This window comes from Notolepis coatsorum (assembly GCF_963971535.1).
Source record: "Notolepis coatsorum genome assembly, chromosome: 3".
NCBI lineage: Eukaryota > Metazoa > Chordata > Actinopteri > Aulopiformes > Paralepididae > Notolepis > Notolepis coatsorum.
In genome coordinates this window covers 4,306,433-4,322,873 of record NC_140167.1, presented here as the reverse complement: position 1 = coordinate 4,322,873, position 16,441 = coordinate 4,306,433, and the positions used below count along the sequence as shown (strand labels likewise).

Sequence of the window (16,441 nt, the reverse complement as noted above, 5' to 3'; positions counted from 1 at the left end):
CTGGTTTTGTTAAAAAGAATTCGGAAAGACGTAAATCCTTTGGCGATGGCATTAGCCAGGATTGAAGTCTCCCACATTGAACTGTTTAAGAGACTCGCTGTGTATCATTCGGACGAACAATTGAGATCAAAGGTCACGCTGGGGATCGCGCAGGAGATTAAGAGCGTGACAAATCGTGTTTATATCAAATTGGGGCATTTTGGAAGCATTTCACTGCTGCCTACTGCCCCCCCCCCCCCCCCCCCCCCCCGTCTCAGCCAAAACAACTCTGCTGGAGAGAGTGGAATCCACAAGGTCAAGTCTGGAGTCGAAGGAGATATGGTCCGGTACGCAGCGTCCCATCCCCAGCCCTCTCCAACCCCCCCCCACCCCCCCTACCTCTCCAACCCCCCCTCCCCCTCCTTCCGCACATGGCGCAGCGCGGTCGGCTGCCAGTCTGTTTGCGGTGGTGAATATGCATGTCTCAAGGCTAGGCCTGCATGCATTAAACAAAGCGCATATGTCGGTGTTTTTATGCTCCGTGCCATTATTACTACCTAAAATGTAATAAATTGTGGAATATTAATGTAATGCGCTGTATGTGTATGATCCAAGCGTCCTATGATCTCAACACGCTTAGGAGCATAACAGAAAAAGCATTCCATGTGAAAGTATTCTGTATTTTTGCATGTCGACTAATAAAGAAACTTGGAACATGAACTTGAAACTGCCCCTCCCTCCCCCCCCCCCCTCCTCACCTCCCCAAACTGCCCCTCCCCCCTCCTCCCCCCCCCCCCTCCCCCCTCCTCACCTCCCCAAACTGCCCCTCCCCCCTCCTCCCCCCCCCTCCCCCCTCCTCACCTCCCCAAACTGCCCCTCCCTCCCCCCCCCCCTCCTCACCTCCCCAAACTGCCCCTCCCCCCTCCTCACCTCCCCAAACTGCCCCTCCCCCCAGCTTCTCCTGGAAGCTGAGCTGGTCTCGGGGGAACTCCCTCATGGTAGCGTGACGCCCGGCGAGCTGCACCGTGTTGACGGCAGTGATGGAGTAAGTGTTGCTGCCCGAGGCCTCCTCGTAGTGGGGAGGGGGGGGGGGGGCTGCTGGGGCCTGCTGTGACACACACACGCACACACACACACACACACACACACACACACACACACACACACACACACACACACACACACACACACACACACACATGTTGATCGCGACATTCTATTGCCAACTGCTCCTCCCTCTCCTGTGGGGTCCCGCAAGGGTCCACCCTTGGCCCGATCCTGTTCTCTCTCTACATGCTACCCCTTGGTTCAATCATTCAGAAGCACAACATCTCCTTTCACTGTTATGCTGACGACACACAGCTTTATGTCTCTCTGAAACCCAACAACCAGTCTCTACTCAACAGTCTCATGTCCTGCCTTGATGACCTTAAATGTTGGATGGCACAAAACCTTTTACACCTAAATGAAAACAAAACGTGAGATAATCCTCGTCGGTCCCCCAGACGCTGTCACCACCCTTACCAACAGCCTTGGCAACCTGTCCGCCCTGGTCAAGCCCCATGTCAAGAACACAGTAAATTTCGCAGAGTAAATTTTACTCAAACTACAGGATAGATTTTAAGGTTCTCCTATTTGTTTTTAAAGCCCTTAATGGTCAGCCCCCCTCCTACATCTCAGACCTCCTATCCCCCCTGGGCAGCTGGGTGGCGTAGCGGAGATTGTGCTTGTCAGCAATGCAAGAGACTCCGGTCTCGACTCCCCGAGTCAGCATTGCCTGCGGCTTGGGCCAGTCGTCATACTATCTCAATTGGCAGAGGTAGCGGGTGGAAAGTCGATGGGTGGGGATTGGACGCTGTGGACAGTGACTCCTACAGGTCGGTTGGGGGACGCCTGCACAGCAGAGACAGGAAGTATCGGGAGCAGCGTGAGCCTCCCACGCGTTACTCCTCGCCACTGAGAGTCCGCGTTGTCTGGTGAAAAGATGCGACAGGCTGCCTCCTCGTGTACCGGAGGGGACACGTGATGCAAGGCTTCTATCCTCACTACAGCCGACCAGTGGGAGGCATAGTCTAGCAACGTTCAAGACAGGGGAGAGTAGAATTGGCAATGTGAAATTGGGATGGGAGAAAAATAAGGAGAAAAAGTGGATACAAAAAAAATAAATACCTCCTATCAAATCAAATCAAATCAAATGTATTTGTAAGACCCGACAACACACGTTAATGTCCCCATGGGCCGGACACGTCTTCTTTAAACAAGCCAAGAAGAAACATAACAATTAGTCAAGAACAAAACAAGAACACCATAAGGTCCAACACATTTAAAATAAATGCAAAATAAATGAATGAATGCAATCGATAGATGCCTTCAAATCGAGGCTCAAAACCCACTTCTACCTACTAGCCTTTCCGTTCACTGACTCATGCCCTGTTTTCCTATGTGTTTGCCTGTGTGCCCTCCCGTAAAACAGAGTGTGATTGTTGTCAATATGTATCTATGTGTACCTACCCTCTGTACAGCACTTTGGTTGACACGTGTCATGTGAAATGTGCTATATAAATAAATCTGATTGATTGATTGATTGATTGATTGAAACACTCCCAGACATACCCCACGCGAAGGTAAGGAAAAACTCACTAAAACCTAGCAATAGGAAAAAAATGCACCACAGGCAGTGTGGAGGAGAGAAACCTTAGAAGGGTCATTCAAGGGGGGATCTTCCTTCTTAGATGTTGGTGATAGTAGTGTTGCAATAAAACAGACGAACAGTTGGTAAGCATGCACTCAAGTGTGTAGTGAAACACAGATGAGTGCATGCAATAGCAACTCAACATTTTGAAAAATTTAAGATAGAGCTGATAGCGATAGCAACTGAACATTTTGAAAGATTAAAGATAGAGCTGATAGCGGATCTATTTGAGGCACAGGGGCGGCGCAAAGAGGGACGTTCAACACTCCGGTCATCGCTCCGAGACAGCCGGAGAAAGGGAGATAGGGGGCGGTGCAGAGAGGGTCGCAACCTCCCCGTCATCATCGCGGGACGTCCAGCACTCCGGTCACCACTACGAGACAGCCCCCTATCCCCCCATTCCAACACCAGATCCCTCAGCTCAGCCGATCAGAGGCTCCTGACAGTCCGGAGGTCTAACCTTTTTCTTTTATCTACTTTTTCTCTCCCATTTTTTCTATTTTTCTCCCATCCCAATTTCGTATTATCCAATTCTTCCCTCCCCTGTCTCGAACGTTGCTAGACCATGCCTCCCACTGGTCGGCTGCAATGCGGACCAAGCCTTGCATCACGTGTCCCCTCCGGTACACGAGGAGGCAGCTGTCGCATCTTTTCACCTGAACAGCGCGATCTCTCAGTGGCAAGGAGTAACGCGTGGGAGGCTCACGCTGCCCCCGACACTTCCTGATTCTGCTGTACAGGCGCACCAACCGACCTGTAGGAGTCGCTGTCCACAACGTCCGATCCCCACCCACCGGCTTTCCCACCCTCTAACACTGCCAATTGTATTAGTATGAACGACCAGCCAAGCCGGAAGCAACGCCGAGAGCTGGGCTCGAACCCAGCATATCCTGCGTTAGTGGCGAGCGCCTTGCCCACTGCGCCACTTAGCCGCCCCCGGAGGTCTAACCTCAAGCTCAGGGGGGGGCGTGCCTTTGCTGTCGCAGCCCCTGCACTGTGGAACAGCATCCCCACCTCCATTAGGCTCCTTGCCCCCCTCGACAGATGCCTTCAAATCTAGACTCAAAAACCCACTTCTACTCTTCTATTAGCTTTTCCCGATGTTCACTGACTCATGCCCTGTTTTCCTGTGTGCCCGCCTGTGTGCCCGCCTGTGTGCCCTCCCGTAAAACGGAGATATGATTGTTGTCTATATGTTGTCTAGATGTATTTATGTGTATCTACCCTCTGTACAGCACTTTGGTTGACATGCGTCATGTTGACTTTTTATACTTTTTAATTATATATTTTTATCTAGCACACTCCCATGAGCTCATACAGAAAAAAAGCATTTCATGGAAAAGTATTCTTTATTTTACTATGACAACTAATAAACAAACTTGAACTTGAAACTTAAATGTGCCTATATAAATAAATCTGATTGATTGATTGATTTATTGATAACAACAGTAAACTGAGGTGACGGGTCAGAGTGAATGTGATCTGTGGGTTTAACAACTTAAATAGAAGACTTTTTAAGACCTTTTTAAGACCACTTAATAAGAGCAGAATTGTATATCGATTTCACGACCAGACTAGAAAAGAAAATAAAAACACTGAACTGGCTGCACTCGTGTGCCAATTTAGATTCTCCCGTACGGTCACACGCTGCAAGAACAGAGAGACTCCGGCTCAGCTTCCTCCCCCAGGCCCCCCCCACCCCCACCCCCACCCACACACACACACACAAACACACACACACACACACACACACACTAAAAAAAATCACTTTAATCTTTAGAAACACTTTAAAAGAAGGAGGTACTGTATAGTCTAGATACAGTAAGAGTTAACATTGTAAATTGTATATTGCATATAAGAACCAGTTTCTCAGGAACCTAGCATGTATTTTTTTTTTACCACGCATATCTTGTGTCTTATCTATTTTATTTTTTCGATGCCTATTTTATTCTATTTTATATTGTATTTTGCACAATCAATGCGAGCAAGACCACCCGCATTGCACTGTATGCCCTGGTGTGTATGTGACAAATAAACCTCTTGATTCTTGATTCTCTTGATTCTTCCATACAAGCTTTCGTCAGACGCACCAAGCCCCCCCCCCACCCCCGGTGTCTCCGGCTGACGGTATTCGATTGGACGAGCATGGGATCAATCATCCAGGATAGCCGGTCTCTGAGCGCGCGGCACCGAGATGTAAACAAATGGCTTCCTGCACCGCGATGATGATGATGTGTCGGGTGTCTTGTCTCTCTCTCTCGTTCTGTAATCAATCCCAGGTGCTGTACCTTTGACTCAGAAACATCTATTACACAGAATAATATCACTGTATAGTTTATTTATACTTCAGAAGTGTGATATTTAGACTCTGTTCTCGAAATGAACAGAAGTGATTGAGGAGCCTGACGCCTGGGAGGAGAGGTGGCGTTGCCAGCAGACGACAGCAGTGGTCACTAGTTCACTAGTAGACGACTTTAGAGGTAACACACTAATGAAACTTGACGAGTTCTACTGAAGTGAAATATCCCTTTAACCCTTTACTATCCCACTACAGACGGTTAACCCTGTCACTACCACACTACTGACGGTTAACCCTTTACTATCCCACTACAGACGGTTAACCCTTTACTATCCCACTACAGACGGTTAACCCTTTACTATCCCACTACAGACGGTTAACCCTTTACTATCCCACTACAGACGGTTAACCCTTTACTATCCCACTACAGACGGTTAACCCTGTCACTATCACACTACAGACGGTTAACCCTGTCACTGCCACACTACAGACGGTTAACCCTGTCACTACCACACTACAGACGGTTAACCCTTTCACTACCACACTACAGACGGTTAACCCTGTCACTACCACACTACAGACGGTTAACCCTGTCACTACCACACTACAGAAGGTTAACCATTCACTACCACACTACAGACGGTTAACCTTTCACTACCACACTACAGACGGTTAACCTTTCACTACCACACTACAGACGGTTAACCTTCTGTTATATAACCTTCTGTAGTGTGGCAGTGACAGGGTTAACCTTCTGTAGTGTGGCAGTGACAGGGTTAAGAGCCAATCAGATTTGTTTTGGCCTAACCAGCGGCATTCCCGGCGCTTGCCTGGGGATAGAAGCTCCTTCTGAGGGGCCTTTCTCACTCACCAATCGGGGTCGAATCAGCGCCCCCGGGGACGGGGGGAGTGTTCTCACTCAGACGGACACATCCCTTTTGGGAGCGAAGCGGCGCTGATTCGGAATACCCCCCGCTGAACCTGGGACGGTTGAAATAGGTGGTCTCGGGTGCGGGCCAGTGGGAGCGGGGGGCGTGACACACACAACGTCGTTACTGTAATGCTTTTCATGGTTGCTTGAATTTTGGGCAGATAAAACCACACAGCAACAACTGGACAATACCCACAAAAACCATATTTATGGACAATTTGAGAGTTCAGACCGCAACCAAACAAGCATGTGGAGCCTCACAGCTCAGTGGATGAAAACATGAAGCCACGTTACAAACAGCACTTCCCTGGCTCGCATTAGGCCTGGCAATTTTGTTTGCCATGCTATGTCTATACATTGGTTTCTTGTTCAATGCATTTATTTCTATTAGACCAGTGGTGCCCAACCAGTCGGCCGTGGTCGACCAGTAGATCAATGACATGCAATATAATTGCCACGAGCGATGGGATAATGTGCTGAACAGGCTAAGCTAACTAGCGTTAGCCGTTAGCTTAGCGTTTGCCACAATGCTATACTGTTATACTGGCATATTCCATTCACGTTAGCATGTAAGCTAACAATCAGCGCCGACGAGACTAAACTCAGCTTTTGGTGTTCAATTGTGTTGATGTTAGTTTTGTTTCATCAACAAATGAGAGGCAGAACACACAGTGAATGTATCCGTTTTGTTTATTGCACGTTCTTTGCTGAAAAATAAGTGCTACAGGCTATACTAGACTAGGCTAAGCTAACTAGCGTTAGCCGTTAGCTTAGCGTTATCCCTGGGAAACGCTCAAAAGCGAACTCTACAACACCATCCATTCGTGATAAAATGGGGTGGGTTATATTGACAAGGCTTGACAACAGAGGTTCAAATATAACTTCATATTTATTGGTTATTTGTTCATTTTATATCAGCATCCAGTCTCCGCCGTCGTGTTAACACACTTCCTGTTTACATTTTCGAACGTGACATCATCGCCTACGGCAAGCGTAAACGCTCTAAACGCAAACCGTAAACAGAACCCAGAGCGAACCAAGACTGAAGTGTGTACACAAACTAGAGTGGGGAGAGGGAGGGGGGAGTTCGCATCAGATCTCGGAACGGACTAGAACGGAATGGAATGGAACCGAATGGGTGAGTGAGAAAGGCCCCTGAGTCTCTCTGTACCGCCCATGAGACTCCGGTAGCGCTTGCCTGGGGATAGAAGCTCCTTCCGAGTCTCTCTGTACCGGCCATGAGACTCCGGTAGCGCTTGCCTGACCGCAGCAGTTCAAAGAGTGCTCTCTCCAAAACCTCCAAAACGTCTGTTGTGCGTCAAAAGCTGGACATGAAAGCTCACCGTTGCTCATTATTCTCCAGAAGCATCCTCTGCCCCCCACGGTAGCGATGTGCGCACGACTGACCAAAATCATTTTAGAAATGTTCTTAAGACCGAATATAAAAGATAATACACGAAATTGTTATTTTCTGTTTCAGTTTAAATTCAGTTAAAATGTTCAGTTTCAGTTCAATTCTGTTATTCTTTTTAATAGAATATGGATCGTTAAAATCAATGGGTGTTGCGCATAAATAGGCACTTCGGATAATCCTTCAGAACGTTGATCGGCTCGGCTGACCGACGATAAATCAAAATGACACCGTTCATCACCATCGTAGCCTCTAATAACAGCATTGCATTGGCCTATCCACCGCTTTTAATAAACAAACAGAAACAGTAGCATGTGCATCTTTTAGATCAATTAGGCTATGAAAATTAGGCTGCCTCTAAATATAAAAAAAAGTATTAAATAAGAAAAATTATAAAAATAATACAAAATTAAATTCATTTAAAAATAAAAATTATAATAATAATTATATATATATTTTTCGACTCTGACATGAAAGTCTAATGTGGAGACCGGCACGACTATTTGAAAATTAGAACATTCTAACTCATCCCTCCCCCGCGCGGGGGGGGGGGGGGGGCGTGGATAACGTGACGTCGTCAGCGGCATCACATTATCAGCCTCTCTGTGTCTCCGGCTGACGGTGATTGATTGATTGGACGAGCATGGGATCAATCATCCAGGATAGCCGCCGGTCTCTGAGCGCGCGGCACCGAGATGTAAACAAATGGCTTCCTGCACCGTGATGATGATGATGTGTCGGGTGTCTTGTCTCTCTCTCTCTCGTTCTGTAATCAATCCCATGTGCTGTAATCACATAAAAGCGTGGGGGGGGGGGGGGGGGGGCTGCTCCGTCTCTCTCTGGACTAGCCGACAGGTCTCCCTACTGTAAACGAAGCCTCGCGCGTGGAGCTAAACTTCAATATAACAGCCAGACCTTGTGGAAAAACTGTCATCAAATCAAATTAATTTGTAAGGCCCGACGACACAGGTTAATGTCCCCATGGGCCGGACGCGTCAATACTTTAGGCAACCAACTTGCGTTCAGCGTTTCTCTGATTGGCCACGACGCCCATGTGACCGCGGCAGCGCGAGAGAGCGGCAGTGCGGAAATAGGCTGCATTCTATTGCCATGCTCTGCGACAAACTCTAACCTTAACCAACTCCGAAACAATGCCTAAACTTAACTCTAACCTTAACCAACTCCGAAACAATGCCTAAACTTAACCCTAACCTTAACCAACTCCGAAACAGCGCCTAAACTTAACCCTAACCTTAACCAACTCCGAAACAGCGCCTAAACTTAACCCTAACCTTAACCAACTCCGAAACAATGCCTAAACTTAACCCTAACCTTAACCAACTCCGAAACAGCGCCTAAACTTAACCCTAACCTTAACCAACTCCGAAACAATGCCTAAACTTAACCCTAACCTTAACCAACTCCGAAAGAATGCCTAAACTTAACCCTAACCTTAACCAACTCCGAAACAGCGCCTAAACTTAACCCTAACCTTAACCAACTCCGAAACAATGCCTAAACTTAACCCTAACCTTAACCAACTCCGAAACAGCGCCTAAACTTAACCCTAACCTTAACCAACTCCGAAACAATGCCTAAACTTAACCCTAACCTTAACCAACTCCGAAACAGCGCCTAAACTTAACCCTAACCTTAACCAACTCCGAAACAGCGCCTAAACTTAACCCTAACCTTAACCAACTCCGAAAGAATGCCTAAACTTAACCGGCAAAAGAAAGACGTTTATATAGAGAGGCGATAAATTAATTAAACGTAAAAAAATATAAAAAATTGAAGTGATTCGAACTTGTCACCAACTGGACCGCAGGCTCCACAGCAAGGCGTCGAACGAGTTGAGCTAACCGTCGATGTTAAAACAGGGGGGATTGCGTGCGGCAACCTGCGCGCCGCTGCGCTCCGCTCTGGCGCTGCCACGTCGCCGCGGGGGCGTGGCTAGGCGCAAGTTGGTTGCCTTAAGTAATGAAGCGGGCCGGACACGTCTTCTTGAAACAAGTCAAGAAGAAACATCACAATAAGTCAAGAACAAAACAAAAACACCATGAAGTCCAAAATAAAAAGTAAAATAAATGAATGCAACACTCCCAGACGTACCCCACGCGAAGGTAAAGAAAAACTCACAAAAAAACCTAGCAATAGGAAAAAAGCACCACAGGCAATGTGGAGGAGAGAAACCTTAGAAGGGCCGTTCAAGGGGGGGGGGTCTCCCTTCTTAGATGTCGGTGATACTGTAGTGTTGGTATAAAACAGGCAAAACAGTCGGTAAGTCACGGTGGTATTATGGTGATTATTTCAGTTTCACCACGGTACCGACCACTGTATAAATACTACCACGGTAAAGGTTATGTAAACGGTAAATGGTGCATTTATATACCTCTTTTATCCAAAGCGCTTTAACATTTTTGTTCCTCACATTCACACATTCACACACGAGGCGACCATGCAAGGTCCCGGCAATTATGGGTTAGGTCACAGGTGTCTTGCTCAAGGACACTTCCGACACGCTGGGAATTGAACCGGGAACTTTCTGATTACCGGACGACCTCCCTACCTCCCGAGCCACTGTAGCCTATATGGTACCCCTTTTTGTACATCAATAACGCCATGGTACAATCCGATTTAAACCCCCGATACTGGTGGTAATATCATGGCCCATGATACCTTTTTGGAAATACCACAATACTTCATTGTGTTGCCTTGACAACACACAGAGACCCCCGCCCCCCCCCCCCCCCCCCCCCCACCCCCCCCCCCCCCCTCCTCCTGTACTTTAATGCGCTGCCAGCACCCGTGGATGAGGATACAGGATGAGAGAGACACCAACACATCACCATGGTAACTCTTCTCTGGGTGCAGCATTCAGAGACCCTGATGCTCGTAGAGGAGTGATGTGGGCCTGAGCTGCAGAAGCCCCTCCCCTTCCCTTTTTTTATTTTTGTATTTATTGGAAAAAAAAATATATATAAAAAATAAAGTATAACTTTTTCTTTAAAAAAATTTAAGTTTTGTCAACTTTCTTCCATCATTTACCGGTACTTGTTCCTACTATTGTATTATTTATTAATTTATAATTATTTTGTGCTTAACTATCAGCGCCAGAGGTCGCTGTTTACCGTGTGGTAAGAAGGACACCGATTTAAAGAATAGGAATACGTGGCGGCGTTTGCAGGGCTCAAACTATATTAAATATCATAGCTATGGATATAATACTATTGCCCATTTGACATCAAGTATCTATCGTTCAATTTGTGAAAAGAAAATACTATCCATACATTCCCGTCTTATACCGTGGTGAATATGAGTATAGTTTTAGAGTAATCCTGTCTAATCCCAGAAAACGCCGCTATGCAGCGTTTAATGCATTTCACTAAAAACGTGGTGTTTCTTGCCTGTATCAACAATCAATCTGAAATCAACGCTATATTATCGGTATTATGTTTCACCATGAATGCATGAAAGGGTGGGGGGGGGGGGGGGGGTCGTTTTTCTATGGTTTGATCGTCACCAACGGAATACGTTACACACACATTACACACATCGCGGGGGAAGGGACTCTTGGATCAACGCAAGATTGATACCATATAGCCCTTACCTTGACTAGGATGTACTCCAAAAATATTCAAATTATCTGACCGCCATTCCAAGTATTGATGTCGATCGTGTTGCCAACATAATCCACCAAAGAACATGAACCGGGAGCGCTTATAAACGCTTGTCCTGCCCGACAAGGAAAACCCGGCCCGGACTTTTTAGATCGACGCACAGCCCAAGACATCAGAAATGATGTGCAATACCGGCCGCAAGGCGGCAGGCGGCGGTATTGGACGGTTGCGATCTCAGACTGATTCCCAATGATAACACAGGCTCCCTCGATGGATTATGAATGGGAATATCGAATAAAAGAAATAACGATAGAAAACCCAACTTTTCTCAGGTTTGGCGCTCAAGCGGCGGCGAGTTAACCCGACTTTATTCGTGAGTGGCGTCCAAAGAGTTAATATGATTACTGTTGGGCGGGGAGGGCCGTCGAACTGGGGCAGTGGGAGGGGGGGGGGGGGGGGGGGCAGGAGTGTGGTGTGGGTGTATTATGTTTAATTTTCTTTAAAAAAATAATTATAAAGTATGTACATTTAAAAAAAGAAATTGTAAAAAAAAAAAAAAAAAAAAAAACAGTACAGACACAAGTGGGACGTTGGATTTGATAAAAGCGTCCCCTCTGATGTGCCCTTGTTATGAGAGAGAGCCATTGTACACCACGCTGTGGGAACAAGGGAACAAGGGAGCATGGGAGGGGACAACAGAATGGAACCCTGCCACCACGGTGTCCATAAGGGAGGCTTTCATGCCACACAGGGAGGCGCTGCCAGTGAGCCAGTCGACGTGCTGCACCCGGCGGCACAGAGACCACATCCTACTTAAAGGGGACAGGTCGGGCGCCTTCTTGTACACTGTGACCTGCTGGGGCAGCGGACTGAGAGCAGTGGACACAACCAGGCTGGATAAGCTGGTCAGGAAGGCCAGCAGCGTGGTTGGGGTGGAGCTGGACTCTCTAGCGAGGGTGGCGGAGAGGAGGAGCCTCGCTAAGCTCCAGGCCATCAGGGAAAACCCCTCCCACCCACTATACACAGACCCCTCCCACCCACTATACACAGACTTGGCTGACAGGAGGAGCATGTTCAGTGCTAGGCTCACACTACCCAAATGCAGCACTGAACGGCACAGGAAGTCCTTCATTCCAACAGCCATCAGACTTTATAATGCATCACTGTGCCTCACTGCATCACTGAGCACAGAGCGGCAGCTCATTAGTGGCAGGCTCCAAAACAGGGGGCAGCGACGGCTGCCAGACATTGACCTAGGTCTAATAGGAACCCAAGGAGGACAATACACTACCTGAAGCATACTGCACCTTATGTGACACTGTGCATACTGTGAATATATATTTCATTTAGTTAGATAGTTAAATTATATTGACCAAATTGTTTACACTGCTGTGTTTTTTTTTTTTACTACCTGTACCCCCCCCCCCCCCCTTCCCCCATGCTCAGTGTATTTTTACTGTATTTATTTCTGTATATTTTATTTCATTTTTATTCTATTTTACTCTACTCTTATCCTAGGCAACTTGATTGATTTGAGTTATTATTCTAATTCGTGACCTGTCCTGTCTAAATGTTTAAATGTTGAGCGATTTGCAGTGTCAAATTTCCCACGGGATAATACAAGTATTTCTATTCTATTCTATTCTATTCTATTCTATTCTATTCTATTCTATTCTATTCTAGTTACACACAGTTCTCATATCCCTCCTAGTTACACACACACACAGTCCTCATATCCCTCCTAGTTACACACAGTCCTCATATCCCTCCTAGTTACACACAGTCCTCATATCCCTCCTAGTTACACACAGTCCTCATATCCCTCCTAGTTACACACAGTCCTCATATCCCTCCTAGTTACACACACACACAGTCCTCATATCCCTCCTAGTTACACACAGTCCTCATATCCCTCCTAGTTACACACAGTCCTCATATCCCTCCTAGTTACACACAGTCCTCATATCCCTCCTAGTTACACACAGTCCTCATATCCCTCCTAGTTACACACAGTCCTCATATCCCTCCTAGTTACACACAGTCCTCATATCCCTCCTAGTTACACACAGTCCTCATATCCCTCCTAGTTACACACAGTCCTCATATCCCTCCTAGTTACACACAGTCATCATATCCCTCCTAGTTACACACAGTCATCATATCCCTCCTAGTTACATACATTGTTGTTTTGGGGTTCAGTGCCTTGCTCAAGGGCATGTAGGCAGAGATGGTGGGCACCGCAGATGTAACACCAGCCGCCCTTCAGTCACCAGCTCACAGCTGGAATACACCCTCCTGTCGGGGGCTAGGGATCGAACCAGCAACCTTTTGGTTACTGGCCGGCCACATTTACCTCTAGGCCATCATAGTATATATTCAGATTCAAATTCTTTATTGCCTATATGTATTGTAACATATAATATAACTAGGGATGTCCGATATTATCGGCCGATATTGGCATAAAAATGTGATATCGTAAAATATCGGTATCGGTTTAACATTATAATTTTTTTTTTTTTACATTTATTTAACCTTTATTTACCCAGGCAAGCAAGTAAGAACAAATTATTATTTTATTTATTGTCAAAGTATGCATAATGTTGTGTTAATTCCACGACAAGAGATATGTAATGTTAATTACCTGAAATTATTCAGTTTTTTGGGGGGGGGGGGGGGGGAACCCTGCTCGGTATCGGTTGATATCGGTATCGGAAATTAAGAGTTGGACAATATCGGTATATCGTATCGGTAAAAAGCCAATATCGAGCATCCCTAAATATAACCGATGGGGCATACAGCACCTTTGTTTTTACGCTGTTTATTTTTATATTTACATTTTTATATTCAGATCAAATTTTATTGCTTATATTTATGTCTTTCTACCATTACCCTACTGTATTTACCCTGTCCAAACCTGTACCTCCCCTCCCCCCTCCCCCCTCCCCCATGCTGCTATGACGCCGGAATTTCCGCCAAAGGGATCAATAAAGGAATATCTTATCTTATCTTATTTTCTCAGGAACAATCCAAGCCGCTCTTCCTCATACTACTGTAGCTCTGGCTAGATACTGTAGCCCACGGACCAATGAAAGGTCACTGGGGGTCGAGCCTCTGTCTGTAGCTGACTGGGGGGCGTCTATACTTTCCGTAGCCGCATTTCTGGCAAGACGCTCTCTGATTGGCCGATGCCTGTTTCTACACTGGTTAAGCTTAGGCGCTCGTTCGAAGTTGGTTAAGGTTAGAGTTTGTCATAGAGCGTGGCGATAGAACGCCAGGTAGTTTGCAGGCTGTTCGACGCGGAAATGGGCAAAGACACAGCTCGTCACGCGATTGGGCAACAGTGGCCAATCAGAGAGCGTCTGCCAGAAATGCGGCTACGGAAAGTATAGACGCGACTGGGGGGGGGGGGGGGGGGGGCTCAGGAAGTAGACTTATGAGAGCCTCAGTCAGCTGATACAGGAAACAGACATTACAAAAAAAAATATCCTATTCACTTTTAAATACGTTTTTTCTTTTTTTGGGGGAAAAAAATTGGATCCAATATTTATGGCTTAAAACCAATTTCCGACAATTAGTTACACTAATTGCAATTTCTTGATTTCTTCAGAACCATTTTATCATGGATGAACGAAACTTTCAATGCGAATGGTTGATTTGAATTCCAATGACTTTTTAAGCACCTTGTTAAAAAGAAATGAGCTGTTTTCAAGGAATTCCTGGCCTGGACTTTCTTTTTTGGTCAAAAATCAAGCACTTTTTAAGCACTTCAAGGACCTTGTGCGGACCCTGCTCTGGTCATCTCCCAGAGGGTCCCGTCTTGCGTCACCAAGAACGAGCGGTCTATAACTAAATATTGACGGGTCACTTACCCAGACAGGTTGTGAAAGACCACCTTTCACTCGTCTACTTTCTAGAGTCACGCCGCTCATAAAAAAACCAACCCTGAACCCTACCGTCATAGGCAACTACCGTCCTGTCTCTCTTCTCTCCTTCCTTTCTAAAACACTTGAACGTGCTGTATCCAACCAACTTACTGCTTATCTCTTACAGAATGACCTCCTAGACCCTAATCAGTCAGGCTTCAGGACTGGTCACTCCACAGAGACAGCCCTCATTGCGGTCACAGAGACACTTCACTTAGCAAAAGCGAAAGGCCTCTCCTCTGTCCTGATTCTCCTAGATCTATCTGCAGCCTTCGACACAGTCAACCACCAGATCCTCCTTGCGGCCCTCGCAGGAATGGGAGTGGCTGGCTCTGCGCTGACATGGCTGTCATCATACCTCAATGACCGCTCCTACCAAGTGTCATGGAGAGGGACCCTGTCGGCCACCCGCCCCCTGCGGACGGGTGTCCCCCAGGGCTCGGTTTTAGGACCCCTTCTCTTCTCCCTCTACACTAAATCACTGGGTAACATTATCACGTCTCATGGCTTCTCCTACCATTGTTATGCCGACGATACTCAACTCTTCCTCTCCTTCCCTCCCTCAGATATCCACGTCTCTGAGCGGATCTCGGCCTGTCTGTCCGACATCTCAGCCTGGATGACGTCCAACCACCTCAAACTGAACCTAAGCAAAACAGAATTGCTCCACCTGCCGGCCAAATCCTCCCCCCTAACCGACCTTTCAATCACAGTCGAGAATACAGCTGTGACTGCGTCCCCGACCGCCAAGAACCTTGGTGTTGTCCTCGACGACCAGTTGAACTTCTCTGCTCACATCGCAGCGACGACCAGAACCTGCCGATTCCTCCTGAGCAACGTCAGAAGGATACGCCCCTTCCTGACAAAAGAAGCCACCCAACTCCTCGTCCAATCAACAGTCATCTCCCGCCTCGACTACTGCAATGCACTGCTCGCTGGCCTCCCGGCCACTGCCACTAAGCCTCTTCAACTCATTCAGAACGCAGCGGCCCGCCTGATCTCAAACCTACCGAAGTCGGCCCATGTCACCCCACTTCTTAGGGACCTGCACTGGCTCCCCATTGCTGCACGAATCCGCTTCAAGGCCCTTGACCTAGCATACCGTGCGGCAAAGGGAACGGCTCCCGCCTACCTCCGGTCAATGGTCTCTAACTACACACCCTCAAGACCCCTACGCTCTGCATCTTCTGGCCACCTCAGACCTACTCCTATCCAAGCTCCGGGAGGGTCATCAAAGAGAAGTCGCCTATTCTCAGTCCTTGCCCCACAATGGTGGAATGAACTACCCACCCAGTTAGGACAGCCGAATCACGTCCAATCTTTCGCCGTCGACTAAAGACGCACTTCTTCAACCATTATCTGAATAAAAAAAAAAAAAAAAAAAAACAATAAAAAAATCTAACCCTAACTAACCGTACTGTCATGCACTTGTCCTAATAAACTAACCTACACTGTAGCACTCAACACTTTGATGAACATTGTTACTCAGCTGATAGAGTTGTGCCCTTCCTGATGGCTTGTCGTACAGAACTTGTAAGTCGCTTTGGATAAAAGCGTCAGCTAAATGACTAAATGTAAATGTAAAT

At 47.0% G+C, this 16,441-nt stretch overlaps 1 pseudogene across 1 annotated transcript in view; it reads right to left on the bottom strand.

Annotated features, from left to right (window-relative positions):
* Positions 1–16,441, bottom strand: part of LOC311225130 (discoidin domain-containing receptor 2-like) — a 61,332-nt pseudogene that overhangs the window by 11,252 nt on the left and 33,639 nt on the right. Inside the window, exon 3 of the transcript XR_014621038.1 lies at positions 890–1,045. The product of XR_014621038.1 is annotated as a discoidin domain-containing receptor 2-like (transcript). The remainder of the gene's footprint in view (positions 1–889; positions 1,046–16,441) is intronic.